At 46.9% G+C, this 27,054-nt stretch overlaps 3 pseudogenes; 1 reads left to right on the top strand and 2 right to left on the bottom strand.

Moving 5' to 3' along the window:
* LOC120293027 overlaps nucleotides 1-1,841 on the bottom strand; it is a 3,271-nt pseudogene extending 1,430 nt beyond the window's left edge.
* Nucleotides 1,842-2,224: 383 nt separating this feature from the next.
* LOC120292572 lies at nucleotides 2,225-3,812 on the top strand (annotated as a pseudogene).
* A 3,801-nt stretch (nucleotides 3,813-7,613) lies between these two features.
* On the bottom strand, nucleotides 7,614-10,924 carry LOC120293024 (annotated as a pseudogene).
* Nucleotides 10,925-27,054: the final 16,130 nt, after the last annotated feature.

Below are 27,054 nucleotides of genomic sequence, written 5' to 3'. Positions count from 1 at the left end.
TACTGGATCCATTTTGCCGACTTCCCTTGCCTACATTGTTCCATCGACTGCAGGCTGCTCACCTTGGAGACTCCGACGCGAAGCAGAGTACACGGCGTGGACGGCACTCTCTGGGCCCTCCGCATTTTCAAGGGCCGCGGGGCGCACCGACACCACGCGACGTGCAGTGCTTTCCAGCTGGACTCCTACTCCGCCGAGCGCTCTGTGGTGGGCAGCCGCAAACAAAAGATAATCCTTCCCGAGGCCCCCGCCGACGCCTCTCCGACTCCCTAACGCCGCCGTCAACCGCCACGCCCCGGTTCAGAATTTTAACCCGATTCCCTTTCGGCTCGCGCACGAGGCGCCATCGACGGGCTTCCCCCGTCTCTGGGGATCGACTAACCCATGTACAAGTGCCGTTCACATGGAACCTTTCCCCTCTTCGGTCTTCAAAGTTCTCATTTGAATATTTGCTACTACTACCAAGATCCGCACCGACGGCCGCTTCCGCCGCTCACGCCCCTGTGTTTTGTAGCCGACCGCCGCGCTCCTACTCATCAAGGCTCGGCACTTGCCTTGACGGCCGAGTATAGGTCGCGCGCGCCGCCATCCATTTTCTGGGCTAGTTGATTCAAGTTGTTACACACTCCTGGGATTTCACTTCCATGCCACCGTCCCGCCGTCTTAATCGACCAACACCAGGGGGTTCTAGGTTAGCGCGCGCTTGGGCACCATAACCACTTCCGGGGCTCATCCCGCACGCGCCTCGCTTACCAAAATGGGCCCACTGGAGCTCGATTCGTGGCGTGGCTCAACGAAGCAGCCGCGCCGCCCTACCTATTTAAAGTTTGAGAATAGGTCGAGGGCGCTGCGCCCCGATGCCTCTAATCATTGGCTTTACCCGATAGAACTCGCTCTGAGCTCCAGCCTATCCCGAGGGAAACTTCGGAGGGAACCAGCTACTAGACGGTTCGATTAGCTTTCGCCCTATACCCAAGTCGACGAACGATTTGCACGCGACGCTGCGGGCCTCCACCGAGTTTCTCCGCCGCCCCGCTCGCATAGTTCACCATCTTTCTGGTCCCGATGCATGCTCACTCAACCCTTCTCGTAAGATCAAGGTCGGTCGGGCGGTGCACCCAAAAGTGGATCCCACCAATCAGCTTCCTTACGCCTACGGGTTTGCTACCCATTGACTCGCACACATGTCGACTCCTTGGTCCGTGTTTCAAGACGGGCCGAATGGGGAGCCCACTAGCCGATGCCTGGAGCACGCAGATGCCGGGCACGCCGTGAGGCGCGTGCCGCATTCCACACACGCAGCGGCGACGCTTTCCACGGACGTATCAAGGCCCGGGCTTGGGCCGCCACTGCAACCGCACGGTCCATGCCCCGAGCCGACGGCGGACCGGCTCACTGCTCCACATCCGACCGAGGCACACGCCGGCCCCCATCCGCTTCCCTCCCGACAATTTCAAGCACTCTTTGACTCTCTTTTTTCAAAGTCCTTTTCATCTTTCCTCGCGGTACTTGTTTGCTACTCCTGTCTTCGCCCATATTTAGCCTTGGACGGAATTTACCGCCCGATTAGGGCTGCATTCCCAAACAACCCGACTCGTCGAAGGCCTCGTGGTGCGACAGGTCCGGACACGACGGGCTCACACCTGCGCCCTTCCAGGGAACTTGGGCCCGGTCCGTCGCCGAGGACGCTTTCAGACTATACCCGAACGCCGAGGGCGATCGATTCTCATGCCGGGCTCTTCCCTGCGCTCGCCGTTACTAGGGGAATCCTTGTTAGTTTCTTTTCCTCCGCTTATTGATATGCTTAAACTCAGCGGGTAGCCCCGCTGACCTGGGGGTCGCGTGGTGAGCAGATTCGCGGAGCGCGCGATGAGCGGCACGCGCGACATTGATCATTGGCTCCAATCAACCACCGAATGTCGTGGGTGCCGACAAGCCCGACGCTGATTTTGGGCCAACCGGGGGACGTGTTCGCCGCGGGAGGCCATCGTACGCGCCCGAGTCCCGCCGCCCGGGCTTAAAGGACGGAGGGGACAGGGCAACGCCATGTGTGACACCTAGCAAACGTGCCTCGACCAATGGTTTCGGCGCAACTCTTGGCTCAAAGACTCGATGGTTCACGGGATTCCCGCACCACACCAAGTATCACAGCCGCTACGTTCTTCATCGATGCGAGAGCCGAGATATCCGTTGCCGAGAGTCGTTATGAGTAATATGAGATTGCATGGCATCCCGCGCGCGCACCGTGGCGCGGGGCGGCGGGAGCACGCACTCTTGTCTGTTCCTTGGCGCATTCCGCGCCGGGTCTGCGTGCGCCGCTGGGACAAAGGCCGAGCGCCCGAGGTGCTCGAGCTCCCGATCCTCGACAGCCGAGAGGGACGCCGGGCCGAGCCCGCCGGTCCCCATTGAGTTTGTTACCTGCTCTCCGGTCATTCGTCAAGTGTGATTCGACAATGATCCTTCCGCAGTTCACCTACGGAAACCTTGTTACGACTTCTCCTTCCTCTAAATGATAAGGTTCAAGTGACTTCGCACGTCATCGGCGGCGACCGCGCACGTCGCCGCGATCCGAACACTTCACCGACCATTCAATCGGTAGAGCGACGGGCGGTGTGTACAGCGGCAGGACGAGTCAACGCGAGCCGATGACTCAAGCGCTGTACTAGGAATTCCTCGCTAAGACCAACAATTGCAATGATCTATCCCCATCACGATGAAATTTCAAAGATTACCTGTGCCCGTCGGCCAAGGCCATGACACTGCTGAATACATCGCCAGTAGCGCGCGTGCGCCTGTAACATCTAAGGGCATCACACTGCTATTGCCTCAAACTTCCTTGGCCTAAGCGGCCATAGTCCCTCTAAGAAGCTGGCCGTGGAGATGTACATCCACATAGCTAGTTGAAGCCGAGGTCTCGCTCATATCGGAATTAACTGCATAAATCGCTCCACCAACTAAGAACGCCATGCACCACCACCCATAGAATCAAGAAAGAGCTCTCATCTGGCCAATCTCTTACTATGTCCGGGACTCCGGTAAGTTTCCCGTGTTGAGTCAAATTAGCCGCAGCCCACTCCCGGTGGTGCCTCTTCCATCACCCTTAAGTTTCAGCTCATACCATACTCCCGAACCCAAAAACTTTGATTTCTCATAAGGTGCCATGGAGTCCTGTGCAACATCCGCCGATCCCTAGTCGGCATCGTTTATGGCCGAGACTAGGACGGTATCTCGATCGTCTTCGAGCCCCCAACTTTCGTTCTGATTAATGAAAACATCCTTGGCAAATGCTTTCAGCTGTTCCCGTCTTTCATAAATCCAAGAATTTCACTCCGACTATGAAATACGAATGCCCCGACCGTCCCCCTCGTTAATCATTACTCCGATCCCGAAGGCCAACACAATAGGGACCGAATCCTATGATGTTATCCCATGCTAATGTATACAGAGCGAGGCTTGCTTTGAGCACTCTAATTTCAAAGTAACAAAGACTGGGAGGCACGACCGCCAGCTAAGGCCGTGGAGCGATCGCCGGTAGAAGGGACGAGCCAATCGGTGCACACCGTGAGGCGGACCGGCCGACCCAACCCAAGGTCCAACTACGAGCTTTTTAACCGGCAACAACTTAAATATACGCTATTGAGCTGGGAATTACCGCGGCCGGGGCACCGTACTTGCCTCCAATGGATCCTCGTTAAGGGATTTAGATTGTACTCATTCCAATTACTGACTCAAAGAGCCCGGTATTGTTATTTATTGTCACTACCTCCCCGTGTCGATTGCAATTTGCGCCTGCCGCTTCCTGGATGTGGTAGAAGCCGTTTCTTCAGCTCCTCTCCCTAATCGAACCCTACCTCCGTCACCCGTCACCACCATAGTAGGCCACTATCCTACCATCGAAAGTTGATAGGCAGAAATTTGAATGATAAAAGCCGCTGCACGATGGCCGTGTGCGATCCGCCAAGTTATCATGAATCATCGAGCAATGGGCAAAGCCCGCGCGACCTTTATCTAATAAATGCATCCTTCCAAAGTCGGGGTTTGTGCACGTATTAGCTCTAGAATTACTACGGTTATCCGAGTAGCAAATACCATCAAACAAACTATAATCTGATTTAATGAGCCATTCAGCTTTCACATGGGTCTCACTAGTTAGTTCATACTTACACATGCATGGCTTAATCTTTGAGACAAGCATATGACTACCGGCAGATCAAATTCAGGTAGCATTCCTTCACGACGTCCGCCGAGCATGATCCGCGATGCCCGAGGCTTCTTCTGCGCGATCAAGGACAAGGCAAGATCGCATTCAGGTGAAGCGATAAACGCTAACGACAGGGAACAAGGGCCAATGACCCTACCCCATTACGAGAGTTCCGCATCCGAGAGAACGAGTAGGCACTTTGTGGTCCGTCCGAACGATCGAATGAGACGACGCTCGCGGGAACACGAGCCTCTACTATCCGGTCCAACCGGCATCCAAGAGGGACGTCAGTGATGGAAGGGACTACCGAAGGCACACATTTCGTCGCAATAGGTATGCAACACAGAACCTACATCTTGCATCCGACGTTTATCTCATGGAGCAACAATCGATCGAAGGCAGAGGGAAGGGCTTCGATGCACCAAAGACGGAGCTCGCCTACGACACATTCTTATCGTCTCTCACACGCCATCGCGTACACCGGAAACGAACTAAGCCGACTCATCCGTAGCTCCTCAAGCACGAGGACTCTGAGGATCACGCGGAGTTATCGAACGAGGTCGCATCCGCACCGCTAGACGCGAGAACACCAATGTCTTGTTCCTGCCGTGGATCGATGCGACGCGTGGCTCGTTCCATTCATGCCCGAGGCACGATCTCGTCTTACCGAAGGGGACTCATAGATTCGTCAATTCCCAAGTAACTCGGTCATCGATTCATCCTATGGCCGCTGGCTCGAAACGACCCATGCGTTCGCCATGATGCCTCGCGTGAGGGGAGCCACGCGATGCATCCATCTTGTCTAGGGGCGCGCTTTCGATCGATCGGAACTATTTCGGGGGGATCATTGAACGTTGTTATGACTCATTATTGACTCATTTCTGTGCCCGTGACATGACTCATGCATCGCGCAACGATCGCCCGAAAACCGCCCGTGGCTTCCCGAGCACCACTTCCCCTAAAGAGCCTTATGAGCATTTTGCCTCCAAAGGAGTAGACATTCACCATGTTTGAGTAGGCACCACCCCTCCAAAAATTGTAGAAATTGAATTTTGATGAGATTTTTTGCAGAGATGCTTAGAAAATGTGATCTAAATTATGGAAAACTCAGAAAATTTTGACGACCGAAAATATTTTTTTTTTTATTTTTGGTATTTAAAAAAAATTGAGAAAATCCGGAAAATTAGAAAAAAATATTTGGAACGTGGGCAAAACATTGGGGAGGCTATTTTATGACACAAACAAAATTTAGAAGAAGAATGGATTCAATCGGACAAGAAATGATCGGGTGAAGTTGCAACCGACCATGGTCGGGTGCCGTGCTCCCGATCGATCCTCGTCGAGCTGGGACGATCCACGATCGATCCAAGATGGTGCAGGGATCGATCCGCGCGACTGACCGATCCATGATCATCCATGCACTGATCGGGATCGATCCACACGGCCGAGGCGGCCGCCACGATCGATCTCTGGAGTCGAGCGGGACGATCCACGATCGATCCGCATGGTGCAGTGGACGACCCATCGCTCGACCGGGACCATCCACACGGCCGAGGCGGTCGGCCACGATCGATCCTGCCGACCGGGATCGATCCATGATCGATCCGCACGGTGCATGGATTCGATCCACACGATCGAGTGCTCACACGCATCGATCCCGCCGACCGGGATCGATCCATGATCGATCCGCACGGTGCATGGATCGATCCACACGGCCGAGGCCCCGACCACGATCGATCCCGCCGACCGGATCGATCCATGATCGATCCGCACGGTGCATGGACGATCCACACGACCGAGGCCTCGACCACGATCGATCCATGATCGATCCGCACGGCCGAGGCGCGACCGGGATCGATCCATGATCGATCCGCACGGTGCGTGGACCGATCCACACGGCCGAGTGTTTCACCACGATCGATCCATGATCGATCCGCACGGCCGAGGCTCTCGACCGGGATCGATCCATGATCGATCCGCGCGGTGCGTGGACCGATCCACACGACCGAGGCCCTCGACCACGATCGATCCTCTCGACCGGGATCGATCCATGATCGATCCGCATGGTGCATGGGTCGATCCACACGACCGAGGCCCTCGACCGGGACTGATCACGCTCGGATCAGGGATCGATCCGCACGGCAGGGATCGATCCTGCGCTGACCGGGATCGATCCGCACGGTGCAGGGATCGATCCGATCGATGCAAGGTCGATCCGCACGGTGCAGGGACCGATCCCGCACGACCGGGGATCGACCCACGATCGATCCGCACGGTGCAAGGGTCGATCCACACGGCCGAGGCCCTCGACCGGGACCGATCACGCTCGACCGGGGATCGATCCACACGGTGCAGGGACTGATCCCGCTCGACCGGGATCGATCCGCACGGTGCAGGGATCGATCCGATCGATGCAAGGTCGATCCACACGGCAGGGGACCGATCCCGGCACGACCGGGGATCACCCACGATCGATCCGCACGGCACGCAAGTGGTCGATCCACGATCGATCCCCGCGGCGAGGCCCCGACCATGACCGATCACGCCGACCAAAGATCGATCCACGATCGATCGTGCCCGACCACACGGTAGTCACATGCTTGTCTCAAAGATTAAGCCATCCACACGGCCAAGGCCCCGATTCCTACGATCGATCCAACTTAAGTAAGTCCCGAGGATTGCGAGGTGGAGGCACACGGCCAAGGCTCCTGGCATGGATCGATCCGCACGATCCAAGGTCCTCTACCACGATCGATCACGAGGCTCGACTAGAATGAGGTGAAATTCTTGGATTTATGAAAGACTTTAACAACTTACCAAAATTTTTGTGCCATTTTTTACTTTTCACCGAAAAGAAAACAACTTACAAAAAATTTTCCCGGCAGCTAGTTCGTCCCGCGTCAACAATCCAAGAATTTCACGATCGATTCGCATGGTGAGGGGAAGTCCCGAGGATTGAAGGGATCGATGCACACGGTGCGGGGATGTCACCGGTGGTCATTTGCACAAAAGCCACGGGACGTTGGCCTTGTCACGACGGGACATGTGTAAAGCACTCTCGAGTCATGGCAAGTAGGCCGAGCACAAGTCACCACACTCGGAGCGTTTCGATTTCCTCTCACGCCGCTTGTTCATCACTCAAGTCGTGGCATGTCGGCCGAACCAAGTCACATGCTCATATGCCTGGAGCAGCACACACACACCCTTGTGTGCATGCACTCAAGTCGTGGAGCCTAGAGATACGTAAAGCCTCCGATGATGCGGGACTACTCGCCTCAAGCCGTGGGTGCGAGAACTAGGTGCTTGGGACTTAGGAGAAATCGGAGGGCCTCACGGAGGACGGCGACCTCGAGCTCGCTTTCAAGAAGAGGAATTTTTGCTGGTTGGCTGTGGAGTTAGGGGTCGGGGAGGGACGAATCGGGGGCGACAAGGGCTGAATTCAAAGGGATCGTGGCAGCAAGGCCACTCTGCCACTTACAATACCCCGTCGCGTATTTAAGTCGTCCGCAAAAGATTCTACTCATCGCCAATAGGAATTGTGCTTCAAGGCGGCCCACGGTTCATCCACCGCGAGAGCTTCACCAACGACACGTGCCCTGGGGAACAAGTCCCCTACCGCAGGTCGGCAATCGAGCGGCGAGCTTATGCGTCACTTCTAGCCCGGATTCCGACTTAGAGGCGTTCGCCATAATCCAAATAAGACGGAAGCCACACATCGGGTTTTTCAAACAAGCGCGATGACCAATTGTGCGAATCAACGTCTCTCGTACTAGGTTGAATTACTATTGTGACACTATCACGCAGGGTAAAACTAACCTGCCTCACGACGGTCTAAACTCAAAACACGTTGCCCTATCGGTGGGTGAACAATCCAACACTTGGTGAATTCTCGCTCACAATGATAGGAAGAGCCGACATCGAAGGATCAAAAGCAACGTCGTTATGAACGCTGGCCGCCACAAGCGCTTATCCCCGTGGTAACTTTTCCGACACCTCTAGCTTCAAATTCAAGATCTAAAGGATCGATAGGCCACGCTTTCACGGTTCGTATTCACCGGGAAATCGAATCAAACGAGCTTTTACCCTTTGTTCTACACGAGATTTCTTTCGTTGAGCTCATCTTAGGACACCCGCGTTATCTTTTTACCGTATGTGCCGCCCACCAAACTCCCCACCTCGACAATGTCTTCCGCCCGGATCATGCGCGGACCTTTAGTTCTAAAAGAAGGGGCATTGCCCCGCCTCCCGCTTTCACTAATAAGTAAAATAACGTTGGTAGTGGTATTTCACTTTCGCCGTTTCCGGCTCCCACTTATCCTACACCTCTCAAGTCATTTCACAAAGCCTGACTAGAGTCAAGCTCAACAGGTCTTCTTCCCGCTGATTCTCGTCCAAGCCCGTTCCCTCTTGGCCGTGGTTTCGCCGATAGTAGACAGTGGACAAAGGGGGAATCTCGCAATCCATTCATGCGCGTCACTAATTAGATGACGAGGCATTTGGCTACCTTAAGAGAGTCATAGTTACTCCCGCCGTTACCCGCGCTTGGCTGAATTTCTTCACTTTGGACATTCGTAGCATCGCGTAAATCACATTGCGTGAGCATCCGCAGTGGACCATCGCAATGCTTTGTTTTACTTAAACAAATGGATTCCCCTTGTCCGTACTCGCGCCCGAGTTGACTGCTCGACGCCCGAGGAAGGCCCCCGAAGGAGCCGCTCCTAATCCGCCCCCGGCCGGCACGCGGCGACCCGCCCGCCGCGAGAGCAGCTCGAGCAGTCCACCGACAGCCGACGGGTTCGGGATTAGGACCCCGTGCCTGCCTCCCCGAGCCAATCCTTTTCCCGAGGTTACGGATCCATTTTTGCCGACTTCCTTGCCTACATTGTTCCATCGACTGAGGCTGTTCACCTTGGAGACCCGATGCGGTTATGAGTACGACCGGGCGTGGACGGCACTCGGTCCTCCGTGATTTTCAAGGCCGCCGGGGGCGCACCGACACCACGCGACGGCGGTTTCTTCCTCTCGGGCCGACCCTACCTCCGCCGAGCCGTTTCCTGTGGTGGGCAGGCTGTTAAATGTAAAAGATAACTCTTCCCGAGGCCCCGCCGACGTCTCCGGACTCCCTAACGCTGCCGTCAACCGCCACGTCCCGGTTCAGAATTTTAACCCGATTCCCGGGCTCGCGCACGAGGCGCCATCGACGGGCTTCCCCCGTCTCTTAGATCGACTAACCCATGTACAAGTGCCGTTCACATGGAACCTTTCCCTCTTCGGTCTCTTCAAAGTTCTCATTTGAATATTTGCTACTACCACCAAGATCTCGCACCGACGGCCGCTCCGCCTCGGCTCACGCCCCAGGTTTTGCAGCGCCGCCGCGCCTCCTACTCATCAAGGCCTCGGCACTTGCCTTGACGGCCGAGTATAGGTCGCGCGCTCAGCGCCATCCATTTTCGGGGCTAGTTGATTCGGGGCAGTGAGTTGTTACACACTTCCTTAGCGGATTTCGACTTCCATGACCACCGCCCCCGCCGTCTTAATCGACCAACACCTCAGGGTTCTAGGTTAGCCAGCGTTACTGGGCACCGTAACTCGACTTCCTGCCATCCCGCACGCCGCTCGTTTACCAAAAATGGCCCACTTGAGCTCGGATCTCCGTGGCGTGGCTCAACGAAGCGCCGCGCCGTCCCCTACCTATTTAAAGTTTGAGAACAGGTCGAGGGCGCTGCGCCCGATGCCTCTAATCATTGGGTTTACCCGATAGAACTCGCTTCTTGAGTCTACCTATCCCGAGGGAAACTGAGGGAAACTAACTACTAGACGGTTCGATTAGTCTTTCGCCCTCATACCCAAGTCGACGAACGATTTGCACGTCGCATCGCTGCGGGCCTCCACCTTAGTTTCTCGGCTTCGCCCCGCCTGCATAGTTCACCATCTTTCAACCCGACAGCATGCTCACTCGAACCCTTCGAAGATCAAGGGTCGGCCGGGCGGTGCACCCAAAAGGGATCCCACCAATCAGCCTTCCTTACGCCTCTACGGGTTTGCCACCCATTGACTCGCACACATGTCGACTCTTGGTCCGTGTTTCAAGACGGGCCGAATGGGGAGCCCACTAGCCGATGCCTCGGAGCACGCAGATGCCGGCACGCCGTGAGGCGCGTGTCGTATTCCACAATCGCAGGGGCGATGCTTTCCACGGACGTATCGAAGGCCCGGCTTGGGCCGCCACCGCAATCCGCATCGGGTCCATGCCTCGAAGCCGATCGGCTGACCGCTCTCACCTGCTCCACATCCGACCGAGGCACATCAGCCGCCCCTCATCCGCTCCTCCCGACAATTTCAAGCACTCTTGACTCTCTTTTCAAAGTCCTTTTCATCTTTCCCCGCGGTACTTGTTTGCTACTCGGTCTCGCCCATATTTAGCCTTGACGGAATTCTACGCCCGATTAGGGCTGCATTCCCAAACAACCCGACTCGCCGATTGGCTCGTGGTGCGCACAGGTCCGATTACGACGGGGCTCTCACCCTTCGCGCCTGTGTGGAATCCTGGGCCCGGGTCCGCCGCGAGACGCCCCGACTACAATTCGAACGCGAGGGCGATCGATTCTCATGTCGGGCTCTTCCCGGTTCGCTCGCCGTTACTAGGGAATCCTTGTTAGTTTCTTTTCCTCCGCTTATTGATATGCTTAAAACCCGCCGGGTAGCCCCGCTGACCCGGGGTCGCAGTTGGTAAGGTGAGCAGATATCGGGCGGAGCGCGATGAGCGGCACGCGCGACATTGATCATCGGGGTCTAATCAACCACCGAATGTCGTGTGCCGAGCCGCTCCGACGCTGATTTTGGGCCAACCGGGACGTGTTCGTCGCGGGAGGCCATCGCACGCGCCGAGTCCCGCCGCCCGGTTTAAAGGACGGAGGGGATTAGGGCACGCCATGTGTGACACCTGGGCAAACGTGCCTCACAATGGTTTCGGGCGCAACATGCGTCAAAGACCGATGGTCACTGGGATTCTCGCAATTCACACCAAGTATCGCAGCCGCTACGTTCATCGATGCGAGAGCCGAGATATCCAAGGCCGAGAGTCGTTATGAGTAACATGAGATTGCATGGCATCCCCGCGCGCACCGTGTGCCGGGGCGGCGGGAGTATCGCACTCTTGTTAAAGTTCCTTGCGCATTCGCGCCGGGTTTGTTGCGCCGCCGAGGACAAAGCCGAGCGCCCCCGAGGTGCTCGAGCCCCGATCCTCGACGCGAGAGGGACGCTGGCCGAGCCCGCCCTATTGAGTTGGTTACGGCTTCGTCATTCTCACAAGTGATCGACAATGATCCTTCCGCAGTTCACCTACGGAAACTCTTGTTACGCATTTCTTCCTCTAAATGATAAGGTTCGCGGGACTTCGCGACGTCATCGGCGGCGAACCGCCCACGTCGCCGCGATCCGAACACTTCACCGACCATTCAATCGGGTAGGAGCGACGGGCGGTGTGTACAGCGGTGGACGTAGTCAACGCGAGCCGATGACTCGCGCTTTACTAGGAATTCCTCGTTGAAGACCAACAATTGCAATGATCTATCCCCATCACGATGAAATTTCAAAGATTACTCCAGCCCGCCGGCCAAGGCTATAGACTCGTTGAATACACGTTGCAGCGCGTGCGGCCCAACATCTAAGGGCATCACTGCACCGTTATTGCCTCAAACTTCCTTGGCCTGCGCCATAGTCCTCTAAGAAGCCGGCCGTGGAGATGTACATCCACATAGCTAGTTACAGCCGAGGTCTCGCTCGTTATCGGAATAACTGCACAAATCGCTCCACCAACTAAGAACGAAGCTATGCACCACCACCCATAGAATCAAGAAAGAGCTCACCGTCAATCCTTACTATGTCTCGACTCGGTAAGTTTCCCGTGTTGAGTCAAATTAAGCCGCAGCTCCACTGTGGTGCCCTTCCGTCAACCCCTTTAAGTTTCAGCCTTGCGACCATACTTTCCCGGAACCCAAAACTTTGATTTCTCATGGTGCCGGCGGAGTCCTAAAAGCAACATCCGCCGATCCCTTTGCCTGGCATCGTTTATGGTCGAGACTAGGACGGTATCCGATCGTCTTCGAGCCCCAACTTTCTTCTTGATTAATGAAAACATCCTTGGCAAATGTTTTCAGCTTGTTCGTCCTTTTCATAAATCCAAGAATTTCACCTCCGACTATGAAATACGAATGCCCCCGACCGTCCCCGTTAATCATTACTCCGATCCCGAAGGCCAACACACAGACCGGAATCCTATGATGTTATCCCATGCTAATGTATACGTAGCGTAGGCTTGCTTTTGAGCACTCTAATTTCTTCAAAGTAACAAAGACCGGGAGGCACGACCCGGCCGCTAAGGCCGGAGCGTATCGCCAGAGAAGGGACGAGCCAATCGGTGCACACCGTGAGGCGGACCGTCGACCCAACCTAAGGTCCAACTACGAAGCTTTTAACCGCAACTTCCAAGAGCTACATACTCGGGGCTTCGTTGTTGAGAGAGCTTGCTACAGTGCTTTTCCTTGAAACCAAGACACCGTCCCTGTTTCCAAAAGCATAGTTGACAAGTTCCGGAAGTGCTCTTTCTATCGACTCGCAACCTAGAAAACCAAGATCTGCATCCGAGTATCCTAGAAGATTAAAGTCTCCCTCTTGGATACCAAAGACCGATGCTTGAAGATGAAGCAACGTATTTGATAATACGTTTCACGGCAATGAGATGTGATTCTCTAGGATCCGATTGAAACCTAGCACAGATACAAACACTAAACAAAATATCAGGTCTAGAAGCGAAGATAAAGAAGTGAACCGATCATGCTCCCAGTACAGCTTTTGATCTACTTTCTTCCCTTCTTCATCCTTGTCTATCTTCGAGAACATGACATTCGTATGTCGGTCTTTTTGCACTTTTCCAATCCAAACCTTTTGACAAGATCATTCGCATATTTTTCTTGATGGATGAAAGTTCCTTCCTTCATTTGTTTTACTTGGAGTCCAAGAAAGAATGTTAACTCTCCCATCATACTCATTTCAAATTCATCCCCGCATAGACTTAGAAAATTTCTTGCAAAGATTTTCATTAGAGGATCCAAAAATAATGTCATCAACATATATTTGAACAAGTAAAAAGTTTTTGTTTTCCTTTTTGATAAACAAAGTAGTATCTACTTTACCTTTGACAAAACCATTATGTAATAAAAACTTACTTAGTCTGTCGTACCAAGCTCGAGGTGCTTGCTTTAGACCATACAGCCTTTTTCACCTCAAGACCGAGTTTGGCTTCTTTGGGTCTTCAAATCCAGGCGGTTGTTCCACATAAACTTCCTCATGGATAAATCCATTTAGGAAAGCACTTTTGACGTCCATTTGGAATAACCTGAAATTTTTGTAACAAGCAAACGCAAGTAATAGACGAATAGCTTCTAACCTTGCAACTGGTGCGTAAGTCTCGTCATAGTCTATTCCTTCTTCTTGCGTATATCCTTTGGCCACGAGTCTTGCTTTGTTTCGTATGACTTTTCCTTTTTCGTTCATCTTGTTCCTGAATACCCATTTGGTTCCAATAACGGATTTACCTTTTGGTTTAGATGTCAAATTTACATCATTGATGTTGAACTGCCTGAGCTCTTCTTGCATAGCTTCTCGATCCAAATTTCATCGATAAAGCTTCTTCTATGCTTTTGGTTCAATTTCAGAGATGAGAGCCACAGCACTAGATTCTTCATGCCTTTTGATCTGCGGATTCCTTCATTAAGTTCACCAATAATAAGATCTTTGGGATGACCGGATTTGTGCTTCCAGCTTACTGTGTTGATGATCTCTTTCTTTATTTGGTTTTCCATGAGCGTCTTGATGATGGACTTCAGAATCTCGAGATGCTTCTTGAGATGTAGACATTTGAAGATCTAGAGGATTCAAATCTCTTCAGACGAGTCCGGCTGGATTCATCTTGCACCGAGTCTTGGAACTTGACATTCATAGATTCTTCCACGACCGGCTTTTTTTGTTGTAGACTCGTAGGCTTTGCTTGATGTAGAATATCCAAGGAAGATGCCTTCATCCGATCTTTCTTCAAACTTACCAACTCGATCATTTGCATTTTTCAAAATAAAGCATTTGCAGCCGAACACATGAAAGTATGAAACAATAGGCTTCTACCTTTGAACAATTCATAGGGGTTTTATCAAGAATAGGTCTTAGAAAGACTCTATTTATAATATAGCAAGCGTTGAAACATCTTCAAATTTCAAAATCGTGAAGAAATTTTACTTTCAATTAAAAGTGTTCTAGCCATTTCTTGAAGAGATCTATTCTTTCTTTCCACAACTCCATTTTGCTCTGAGTATACGGAGAGGAAAACATGTGATTAACACCCATTTATCACGAGAATCTCGTAAAATCTTGATTTTCAAATTCACTTCCATGATCTGTTCTTATACTCGAAATAGCACATCCTTTTTCATTTTGAACCTTTTTAGCAAACTTTTCAAAGTACGAAAAGGTTTCGATTTATTTGCAAGAAAATATACCTGTAAAACGAGAATAATCATCTACAATTACTAGACAATATTTCTTACCTCCAATGCTCTGGGTTCTTGATGGTCCGAAGAGATCCATATGAAGCAATTGCAGTACATGATTAGTAGATACATGATTTATTTGCTTAAATGAATTTCTTACCTGCTTTCCTGAATGCATGGAGTGCATAAGTCAGACTTTTGATATGGCAATTTAGGTAGACCTCGAACAAGATGCTTTGAAGAGATTTTGGCTAATTGCTTCTTGTTGATATGGCCAAGTTTTCTGTGCCATAGAACTGCTTCATCTTGAATTGAGATTAAGCATTGTTCTTCATTTGGCTTTACATCAAGGAGGTAGATGTTTCCATGCCTTCGACCCATGAAAGACCGAGTCGAGTCTTTGCTAATTCGAGAACATATGCCTTCTTGAAAGAAGATCTTGTAACCAGTATCACACAATTGGCTAATGCTGAGTAGATTGTAATTGAGTCCTTCCACTAGAGAAACATTGCTTATTGTGAGATTTCCAATTTTCACGTTCCCGAATCCCACAATACTTCCTTTGCTATTTCCTCCGAATGAAACTTTTCCACCATTTACTTTAATAAGCTTTATGAAACTATTTGAGTCTCCCTCATGTGTCTTGAGCATCCGCTGTCAAGATACCACTTTACCTTCTTTTTGACAGACTGCATTCAAAAGAGAGTCTCAAGCTTTCTTTGGTACCCAAATTTTCTTGGGTCCTTTGGTGTTAGTAGGATGAGCATTAATAGGCCATACTCTCTTAACAGGCTTCCAAACCATAGGACATTCTTTTTCAAAATGATCCTGACTATTACACTTAGAACACCTTAAAGCATTTCGACCTACAGGCTTTACAAAAACTCTTTTGAAGTGATTTTTATAAGCCTCTTTCGATGGTCTTTTCTTAATTCTTTCTTTTACTTTCGGAAAATCAATCAAAGGGATTGTTTCAGTTGTCATACATAGACCCGACTTATTGAAGTAAGGTCTTTGGATTGAAAGGACTTTTTCAAGTTTTTCTACCCTATTGAAAATTTCTTTGAAATATTTGATAAATCAGTTTTTAAGAAAGCATTTTCTTTTGAAAGATTTTCTTCACTCTCTTTAAGAGTAGAAACATTCAAGTCTAAATTTTTACCTTTTCTTCTAAAATGTTTTCCTTTTGTTTTAAAACTGAGTTTTCCTTTTAAGTTCGGAAATCTTTTTAAGAGAAGTCTTAAGACTAAAACATAACTCATCAATATATTTAGAGACTTTGACAGGGATTTTATAATCACTTACTTCAAATTCACTGTCCGAGTCGATCCAGTCCGAGTCCATTGCGCCATTAGACACAAGTTGGCATATTCCTCATCACTCTCTTCACACTCGTATCGCTCCGGGTTTTCGGCTTTAAGAGCTTTTCGAGATTTCTCAGCTTTTCCTCTTTTCTTTTTTTAGGAAGAGGACAGTTAGGTCCGATGTGTCCCTTCTTTTACATTCGAAGCAAACTACATCTTTGTTTGGTTCCTCATCATCAACAGACTTGGTCTCGCTGTCTCGAAAAACTTTGTTTCTTTGGGATGAACCTTCTGCCTTTTCTATTCAGTTTTGAATCTTCTTATCATGAGGGCGAGCTCCTCATCATCCATATCATCTTCAGAATCTGCATCATCGAATCATCATTTGATTTTAGTGCAATAGATTTCTTACCTCTTGGATCTTCGTCTTCATTGATTCGTTCCACTTCGTAAGACTGAAGAGTTCCAATCGCCCATCTACAGATAATGGCATGATTCTTTGCGTCTCTCTTATTGAAGTCTTTATATGATTCCAATCCTTGGAGAGTCCACGTAGAAGCTTGTTCACCTTCATGGGATCAGAAATTTTTTGTCCTTGGTTCTCAAGACCATTGACAATATCTCGTAAAACGACTAAACATGTCGGTTATAGATTCTCCTGGTTTCATTTTGAAGGATTCATATTGACCAAGAAGAATGTTAATTCTGGTCTCCTTCACTCGATCCGTCCCTTCATAAGTGATATGTAACTGTCCCAAACTTCTTTTTTTGTAACACAAGAAGATATTCTGTTATATTCAGTTGGTGACAAGGCACAATATAAAGAATAAATTGCTTTAGCATCGAGTGCTTGTCTCTTGTTTATTTCTTCTTGAGACATTCCACTTGACTTCAACAGTTTCTTTCCCTCTTTCGAGATTGATGCAGCAGTAGGGAGTGATTCCTCTTTCCACAACGTCCCATTCCGAGGATCCTTTGATCGTAGGAAGGCTTTCATCTTGTTCTTCCGATGTTGTAATCCTTTCCATCAAGTAGGGAGGTCTCGGTATTGCTTGCCCCTCCATCAGCCCCGGTGCTAGCATACTAGCCATGGATCTTTTACTCAAGTAAAACACTTCAAACGGTAAGAACACGAGCTCGATACCAATTGAAATAGCTAGTACGAGTACCTAGAGGGGGTGAATAGGTATACAAAAATTTCTCGAAACTTGCACGATATCGCTTAGAGTATTTGCAAATAGTTAAAAATTCAATCGCAAGACCGAGTAAGGGAAAGAGAGAATTGAACACTCGGATTATAGTGGTTCGGCTTGATTCAAGCCTACGTCCACTCTTCTTTCGCACCGACAGCCGATTGGGATTCCACTATGATCAAAGAGTTGTTACAGTGTTGATCTTCCTTGATTTCTAGGTGTAGATGATCTACCACACTCACTCAAGGCGTCACCAAGTATAAACACTCTCTGTATACAATTTCGCTCGATCTCAACTAACAATCAAGGATCTTCGGACTCGGAATTTTTCTATCGATCACACACTTAAAACAACTAGAATGTCTTCCTTTTATACTCCTTCATGCCATCATAGCCGATGGCACTTACCAAAGAAATTCCTCCAATCTACCCGTTGGACGGAATCAATCAAGAAGATCATCCGAGCTATTTAAGGAATTTGATGATAGCCCATCAATCTCGTTCGCCCATACAATCGGGATCTCGGTTTCCAAGAATAGAATAATCCAAAATTATTTCACAACCATCGGATCTTCAATCGATTAAAGAATCCGAAATGATTATCCAACCAAAGAATCTATTCCAGAGGATAGGACCGAATCCTCAACCATAAACCTCGGCTTTGGATTTCCTTCAACACTGGATTAGAAAGACTGTCAGTGAGAATAAAGTCTTAAGACTCAAGAGACTTAAGTTTTGAGTCTTAAGTCTTGAGTCTTGAGTCTTGAGACTTGAGACTTAAGTTTTGAGTCTTAAGTCTTGAGTCTTGAGTCTTGAGACTTGAGACTTAAGTCTTGAGTCTTGAGTCTTGAGTCTTGAGACTTAAGTCTTGAGTCTTGAGTCTTGGGTCTCGAGAGAACAAAGTCTTCAGACTTTAAACTGACGGTCTCCGAACCTGCAGACTTTAGACTGAAAGAAACGTTTTGTCAGCTTCAAAATATTCTGGAAAGATTTCTCCAACAACCAGACTGCAAAAGATGACAAAAAAATCAAACTGCAATGATATAAGCAAACTCTAATCCCCCTCTGACCTCAACCAAGAGACCACTAGAGAATGGTGCATCCTAATGCCAAATCAATCTAAAACCACGCTACAAATGCAATTTGTGATATTTGGAATAAATAGGGGAAAGACTTGAGAAGACAATTTCTTCTTGCCTTTGTCATGTACGATTCTACCGAGAGAGGCTACTCTAGAATAGCTAACGATTATCTCTTCATCAAATATATCAACTTACCAAGAGCATTTTGTGAAAGGATATTTAACTTTCTCTCTGATGAGATCACAAACATAACAAGCTTCCTTCTCTCTGCTAATCATTGGTGAAAGGAATGGATCAAACGGGAAAGGAATGCATTACTTACTCCACAAAACGGTATAAATGCAATTCAGCGTGGATACCTGCCATAGTTATGAAGTTCTTCACCTATTCCACGAACAGAGAAACAAGCCTCCTCTGTTAGAACCATTAACAAAAGCAATCTGGAAGAGCAATTTTGCTTCCTTATGAATTGAGTGATAAGGACAAAAAAATTTAGGAGAATGGCTCGCAGCTTGGTATTTGAATAACACAGCAATATGAAAAATATCAAATAGGTAGTTGATGTCAAAGCAAAGAAACTGAACCATGGCAAACCTCCTCTATTCAATCCACAAAAAAAAAAAAAGTAAAAAAAAAGGAGGAGGAGAAGAAGACGACAAGCGGAGCACACATAACTTTGTTCTTTTCTTTTTTTCTTTTCCTTCTTCCCCATTTACATGGATCGGAGGATTATTCAAAATGTAAGAGACTGAGTTTCTTTTCCACAAGTCCACTAATTTTTCACTTTACGTCAGAAATTCTAAATGAGACATGGGATGATGCTGTGCTATCACAACCCCGTTTCTCTTTTACCTTATGGTTTTCCTTTCATCCATCGAATCGCAAATTTCAATCCAAGCGAAATAGTATGAATTTACGTGGCTCTTTTGCGGGTTAAGCAATAGGATACCCTTTTCCTTTGCCAATAACAGCGAAAAGGACCACGATGTCGAGAAGGTTGGTTAGCAAATTGATAAATTATATTGGGTATAGTTGTAGCAAGAAGAACTTAGCAAGCTCTGCAGCTGATTTAATTTGTGACGTCACGTTGTTTCATGTTTGCAATGTTGGAAAATATTGGCTACAAATCATTGAGATATCAACAAGCAAAGAAGGAAAATTGACAGAACTACCGAGTTCCATCCAAAGTTCTCCATTTTCCATTGGTCATGATCGTGACTGTGGTCATTAGGAAATTCAAGTGTCCCATTTATGAAAATCTGTTGCAAACTTACTCGGAACTTTTCCATAATTATCCATTGTGGGAGGACAGTCTCTACTCTCCGATTGAGAAAATATTGAGTGCTCGAGTATTATCATATAGGATTTACAGTAGTCCATTCATTAGTTGCCATGTGTGCACACTGGGCTCCACACTGACTTTATCAGACTCTTTTTTCTTCTTCCTTCTTCTTTTACATATTTGAATGTGATTCTAGAGGCGACCAACCTCCTATCCTTAATTTTATTCTCCTGTTGGCTCCAGTAATTCAACACCATCATAGACATTGGATCGTTGTGAATTGTTGAAAAACAGCTCATCTATTATGAAATTGGTAACTTCATTGCGAGGCCATAGTAATGTTGCTTTAGACAATGTTAATGGCCCTACTAGTAGGCTATAAACAAAATAGCAAGTCATCTGCAGACAAAAAGATATGGATATGCCTCTGAGGACATTAAACGACTGCATATATATAAAAGAAGCTGTAAGGGACTCATTTGTAGGTAGCCATGATGGTTGGGCTTTACTACCTCATCGCTGAGGGAACAAGTTCGAATCTCTAGATACTTGTGACTTAAGTGGGGGTCATAGGGGTGATTTACTGAGCCAACCTCTCGAGGATTTACGTCTAAATAACGGCTTACAGCGAGACTCCATTGGTGCTACCGAGCATTGGAGGGTTGTGTGATCCCCAGAGGGTGATCTCCGGCAGTTTTTTGATCATAAAAAAAAAAAAAAAATCAAAGAAGAAGAAGAAGAAGAAGAAAAAAGAGCCTCGGCCACTGGATAAAAACAGATCATATGGGAGACCACCTTATAGAAGACCACGGAAAGGTTTGAAAGGGTAAGGGCACGAGCCATTTATCAAAAGCGAAAGAGAGATCTGGGAGATAGTTTGCCAATTGAAGTGACAACGACGAATTTGACCCTAAAAAAAGATGTGCCAACGACGATCACTAAAGCCCAACTCACCAAGAACCCTTAAAATTAAAATCCTGGTTTTTTTTCCCCTTGTCCCTGGAAAGGCTCAGGTGTAGTTCGAAGACCCATGGAGATGAAAATGGGCCCAAAGCTTTTTGCTTTTCCTTTTTCTTTAGCAGAGGCTAATTGATGTGTGAAAGTAGCATGTTGAATTTGTAAGGACGATCATGCATGATGCTTTCAAGCTGATGCACAAGGTATGCCTCATGATTAATACATTAGCTTTGTGATGAGAATCCCTTCCTTGATCATGTATGTTGATTTCTTTGCTGAAAGGTCTGCCAAAGAAGCATGTAGATCGAGAGATAAATGGAGAGAAGTGATCAGGCAAAACACCAGCTCTCACTGCAAAATAGTAATCATGATTCATGCCCCGTGTGCATGAGTTACTTGGGTATCTGGTGCGAGATCCAGAAGGAGCTGTTCCTAATTGCCTAAATACGTTTGAATATATCCACATACGTGGGAATAGATATGTGGATATATTCTATATCATTTTGATTGCTTATACCAATCACATTTTCATCCACAAAAAAATAAGGATCAAAAAGATTTCTTGGAACCCCCAATAGTTATAATTGGGGATAATTATCATAAACCTATTGTACACGGTCAATTCAGTTTTAAATATTTTAATTTGACTAATTATGTTCTAAACTTTTGGCAATTTATTAGTATATCTATTCCGTCAATTTGGTCGGCAACTATTGACATGGATACCGCTTTCCTACGTGGCATGGGCAACCAAGGGCTTCACACTCCTCACCTAGTGGCTGGCGAGGGTTACCGGGTTAGAGTTTGATAAAATGGAGAAAGAAAATAAAAGAAGTAAAAGGGAAAATAAAACAAGAAAGAAAAAAATAAAATCCGTAAAAATCATTAAAAAAGTTGTAAAAATTATCTACAATAGTGCTGATTATGTTACGTAGGATGGCTATCATCCACATCACCTTTGGCCGAATGACTACATTAAAGCTAGATTAATCAAATTGAAAGCTTTAATATTGAATTGAATTTTTTTTTTGATTAGGCAAATTTTTTTCTTGCTAAGGTTGAATTGATATTCGTACAACAAATTTATGATATATATATATATATATATATATATATATTGTGGTTAATTTTGGCGTTCACTTTGATCATAGCTTTTGCTCGGAGAAAATTCAATGTGCTCTAATCCACCATGCAAACATCCCCATCGAAATCAACAAGGATAGTGGCTCCATAAATATTGAGAAGTTACACCGAAATCTCATGCTGCATTGACAATGCAGTTGAATCCAGAAAGGCGCGCACTCAAACCGGAGGTAGGGAGAGACCGCACCGGTTCATCGCTGCGAAGAATCAGGAAAGCATCACCAACCGTCCAAGGGGGGACCGTTCGTACAGTAGTCTGTGTCATAACCTCCTTTCCGGTTCTCTTGGAAAACTCAAGGAAATTTCTTCATGTACTAGGAAATCCCGAAGAAACTGCTCTGCAGTGCCCCTATTCCCACTCAACTATTTTGGCCATTCCTCTTCGAAAGCCCAAAAAGAAATTCCTCCGCGATACACGAACGATCTCTTTTGCTGAACGGCAGAAAAATATTTAGTAATAACAATGTGAATTGGCTCCAAAAGATTTTGATGACGGTAGCATGGGACAGGTTAATTGATTGCAAACTTCCATGACAATTCCTCCTACGAACCACTCTTTTTTCCTATAAATCCGAAACTGAAAATGCCACATGGGAAGTAGTTTCCCTAGTGAATTGATATTTTCTGATTTTTCTTATCATTTTCCAATTAATAAAAATGAGAAAAAAAACTAACAAAAAATTACTCCGAAAGGTGCAAGTTTTATTATCAAATATTCTGTTCAACCCAGCGGCAAGCCTAATCGAATGAGTACACCAACTGTAAAGATGGGACAATAAATTCTAAAGTTTGAACCACTCAAATTAAAAGTAATTGCTTATCCTATAGGTCACCACATACTTATATCACCATTTAATTAAGGCTTAATATGAGATTGTATCAAGCCCTAGCTGTCGGCCTCGTCTTCTCCTCTCCCAGTCATCTCCATGCAACTTTCTTCTTCAACCTCTATGGAGGGAAGGGCTTGAGCTAGATCTCTCTTCGCTCCCTTTTTCTTTGATTGATTTGGTTTTTTTTTTTCTTGTTTCCTTCTCATTTGAGGGGCTTTTCTCTTCTAATCTAATCTAAATCTAAAAGCTTCTCTCTCCCAATTTGGGGAGGTTTATATTCCAATTTAGTTTAGATCTGAGGATTTTTGCATTTATTTTTTCAAGATTTCGTTTCTCTCGGATTTACTTGGTGTACAAGTCTAGAGTTGCAAGACATTGTATGTCACGTCCCGAACCCCGAGCGCGCACATCCCACCACGGTCGATCAAAAATGCGACATCTCAGGAAATGTCGCCGACCCATTCATTCTCTTTACACATGTGGAAGCCAAACAAATCCCCGACAACATTTAACTTGGGATAGAAAAGCAGCAATCAATCACAATACCAAACACCCATTTACAAACACAAAGGGTTTAAATACAACACCGGACTTTCTACAAAATAGACCAGCTCGACAACATGGGAACTATCCTACAACCAACTAGCGAGGACACGCTCTCCAACCCTTATGACTTCACCTCTGCAACTCCTTAAGGCCAACCAAAGCTATCTGGCCACTCCGTCCACCGAGGACCTGAAATTTTAATCCCACAACCGGGATGAGACGATGTCTCAGCAAGTTCAACGCCCTAAACCCCTATTAGAAAGAAAATACGCCCCGGGTGGCCTAGCCACATCACACGAGGGACTTACCTCGCTTCAGCCTTTATCTGTGTTAGCACAATTTATATAAACCAACCACGTGCAATTATGATAACCAAACAACCATGGCACAATCGCATTATCAAACAATTCAACCACTTGGATCGTCTCAACATCAATCGACTCGGCCGATTATATGTCATTCTAGCAAATCAATCATTGCTCTCAACTACGGCCCTCTCGGCAAATTTAAATCAGTGGCATCACCCCACTCGGCGCGACCTTTAACAGTGGCAATTCACGGCCTCATCGAGCACGATCTCTAATAGGTGGTTTATCACGGCCTCACCGGGGCACGACCTCTCATAGGTGGTTTATCACAGCCTCACTGGGCACGACCTCTCATAGGTGGTTTATCACGGCCTCATTGGGCACGACCTCTCATAGGTGGTATTTCACGGCCTCATCGGACATGACCTCTCGTAGGTGGTTTTTCACGGCCTCATCGAGCACGACCTTTCCTAGGTGGTATTTCACGGCCTCATCGGGCACGACCTCTAATAGGTGGTCAATCACAGCCAATCTCCCATCAATTTCTACACTTAGGATTTCATAAAGAATCCCTATAAATCGCAATCACACTCAATTCATCACAACCAATCATCAATTTGAGATTCTACTAGCACAGCAACGATCGGCACGAAATTCTGAGCAAATAAGGTCCCAATGAAAATTTTCGGAATTTAATAGATAATTAAATTTATTCCGAAAATTAATTAAATAATAATATCCATAGTTTTCGAACTCCACACTCAATTTATAATATCCAATCATCAATTTCAAAATTCGACTACACAGCAACGACCGGCACGAAATTCTGAGAATTTAAGGTCTCGACAAAATTTTCGGAATTTAACAAATAATTTAATTTATTCCGAAAATAATTAAATAATAATATTTTATTACTTTCGAATAAAATATATTATTAAATTATATAATAATTTCGAGACATTTAAATAAATCAAAAGTAAATTCATTTATATCACATCAATGTTTATATTAATATAAACACCCACTTAACTTTAAATTAAACACAATTTAAGTTAATCAAGCACATTAATATAATCTACACTTAAATAAATTAAACTAACCACCTAAAAACACTTAACATAAACTAAACACACCTAAAGCATCATTAACCCTCTAAGCGAGATTTAGTGAGTTAAACTCACCGGATTATTGAGCTGAGCGGACCAAAACGACGGGGACGCCGAGGAGAACAACTTTCCTCAAAGCGGGCCGAGCATCCGAGCTCGGGAAGGCGGCCAAAACGAGCCAAACGTCCACTGCATACCCATTTTCCAACTCTCTGTTCACTGTTGGTTGGGGCCGAAAATGAGCAGATCCGGGGATGGTTGGGCTCGGGAATGGGCAGAGGAGCTCAACAAGACCTAGGCGAGGCTTCACGGTGGCCGAGGTGAGCCGGGCGGCTCCGCCGAGCTTCCCCAGATCTGGAATGACTGCTGAACTCGCGGAACAGCAGGGACGAGCAGGCTTGTTGCGCGAGGATGGCAGGGTGTCGCGAGAGGCGGACGGCGGCAAGCGGGGCGCGATGGCGGTCTGACTAGACTCCTGGCTGCTTCGGCGTCTTCCCAGATCTGCTGGGACACGAGCAGCAACTGGAGATGGAGAAGAGAGGGCTTCGACTACGGCTGAAGAGGGAGAGGGAGCCGGTTGCGCGCGGTGAGGCGCGGGACTACGACGGCGTGCAGCGGCGGCGATCGGCGACGGGCGGAGCTGCTCTGGTTCGCTGGTCTTCAGCCTCTTCAGCTTGCTGCATTTCTTCAAGCAACAAGAAGAAGATGGAGGGGAGGTCTCGACGGAGGAGAAAGGGAGAAAACCGGTTTCTCTCTCTTTCTCTTTCTCTTTCTTTTTCTCTTTCTCTCTCTCTCTTTCTCTCTCTTTGGCCCCACCATAACCTCATGCATGACATCACACTCCACTATCTCCCACAACCATACTCTAATGGGTCCATTTTATTTTTCCGCCGAGGTCCAATTCTTGTACGTCCCATTTCTTCAATTCTCATCAATTCTCTTCCAATTGAATCAAGTTGAGGTCCATAAAATAAATTCAATGCCACCACACTTCAATTCACATCTTCACTTGTCTATAAAATCAACTTGAGTCCCAAAAGTGCGACCAAAAGTGGCCTACTAATTTCTCGAGCCAAATTAGCTATTTCTTGATTATTTTGCTGAAAAGCTCGGCTTGCATGAAAAAAATCTTCCCGAAGATGATTCAATGATCTTGAAATGATTTGTGACACACCCCGACTTCCAATTTCTGAATTCGATCTCAATTCCACGGTTAATTTCACTTTGGCACAATACTAGCGCGGCCTAACCTACCGGGTAGCCCTTAGAGATTTTTATGCATTTGACCGTGGTTGATCATGTCAAGCCACAATGTACATCTTTGAAACATTGGCGACTTTCGGTCGTCGGGGTAATCTCAAGGTTTCAAATACGAACACAGGGTACCCAATCGATAGAAAAGTCGGTCCAGTGTCGATCGACAAAGATTATGTGATCCGGTGGAATCACCCACACTCGATCACACGCCTCTGTCGAGTTGACCTATCTCCGGTCTCTAATCGACTTTCATTTGTGTCGTAATGACCCTTGCAGATTAGCTCGGTTGAAAGGTTGCTTCCTGACCAAATTCTCGAGTGTGATGCATTAGAATTTCTTAACGACTTCACCCGATAGACTAGTTTTTACATGAGTGGCCGACCCAAGGAAAAGAACTATATGCGTGCCAACGAAATGCCCGTCTCAATTTATTGAAAATAGAATTGGAAAATCGGGATGTCACATTGTAGCAGTTCTATGAAGGCTTCTTTCAATCAGATATGTGCTCAGGACGTCGAACCTAGATGCACACCGCCGAAAGACAAAGCCATAGCAATTTATGGAGTTCTCGGTGTGTGCTCATTATTGAAGATGGATTCAGTGATCGATCGACGATTTTGATTTGAAAAAATCACATATTTGTTCTTTGAACGTGTGGCTCTTAACTTTGTTTTGATGATTCATCTTATTATTTGGAATTTGTTTTGCTTTGAAACTATTTGGGGTTTATTTTGGTTTGCAGTTGGATGCATTGTCTTTTTGTGGAAATGAATGAAACGTTACCTTTCAATTAAAAGAAAATTAAGGCCTAATGCTATATGCCAGTTACTTATCATTAACCAGTAAAATATACACAATAACATTGGCTTCTAGTGACTAAGAAGATTCCAAAAAGTTGCTGGTTTTACTTTCTTTTTATCTTTTTGAGGTTAATTTATGGAGAGATTATTGTGATTCTTTGATACTATGATTCTGTTTCGTTCACCCAGATTAATTACTGTGATATATTATTTAAAAAAAACATAATAAAATTTAATAATACTAACACGTAGTGATCAATTTTTTTTTTTTTTGGCCTGAGTAGTGGTCAACTTAAATAGACGGGAATGTCATGTTTAAAATTTATTGAAAAAATTTCTCTTGATTTACTGAGTAATTCGCAAACTCATATTATTTTAGTATTTTATTCAATAACAAGGACGAATCTAGCGCGAAGTGGGGGTGCTGCTTGCCCAAGGTCAAAAAAGTTAACTTCTCAAAGGTTTAGATGTGATCCTCCCGTAATTTTATATGTGAAAACTTCG

The sequence above is a fragment of the Eucalyptus grandis genome, chromosome 4 (assembly GCF_016545825.1).
Source record: "Eucalyptus grandis isolate ANBG69807.140 chromosome 4, ASM1654582v1, whole genome shotgun sequence".
In the NCBI taxonomy this organism is placed as follows: Eukaryota; Viridiplantae; Streptophyta; class Magnoliopsida; order Myrtales; family Myrtaceae; genus Eucalyptus; species Eucalyptus grandis.
The sequence above is the reverse complement of the archived record's forward strand: the minus strand, read 5'-3'. Positions and strand labels throughout refer to the sequence as shown.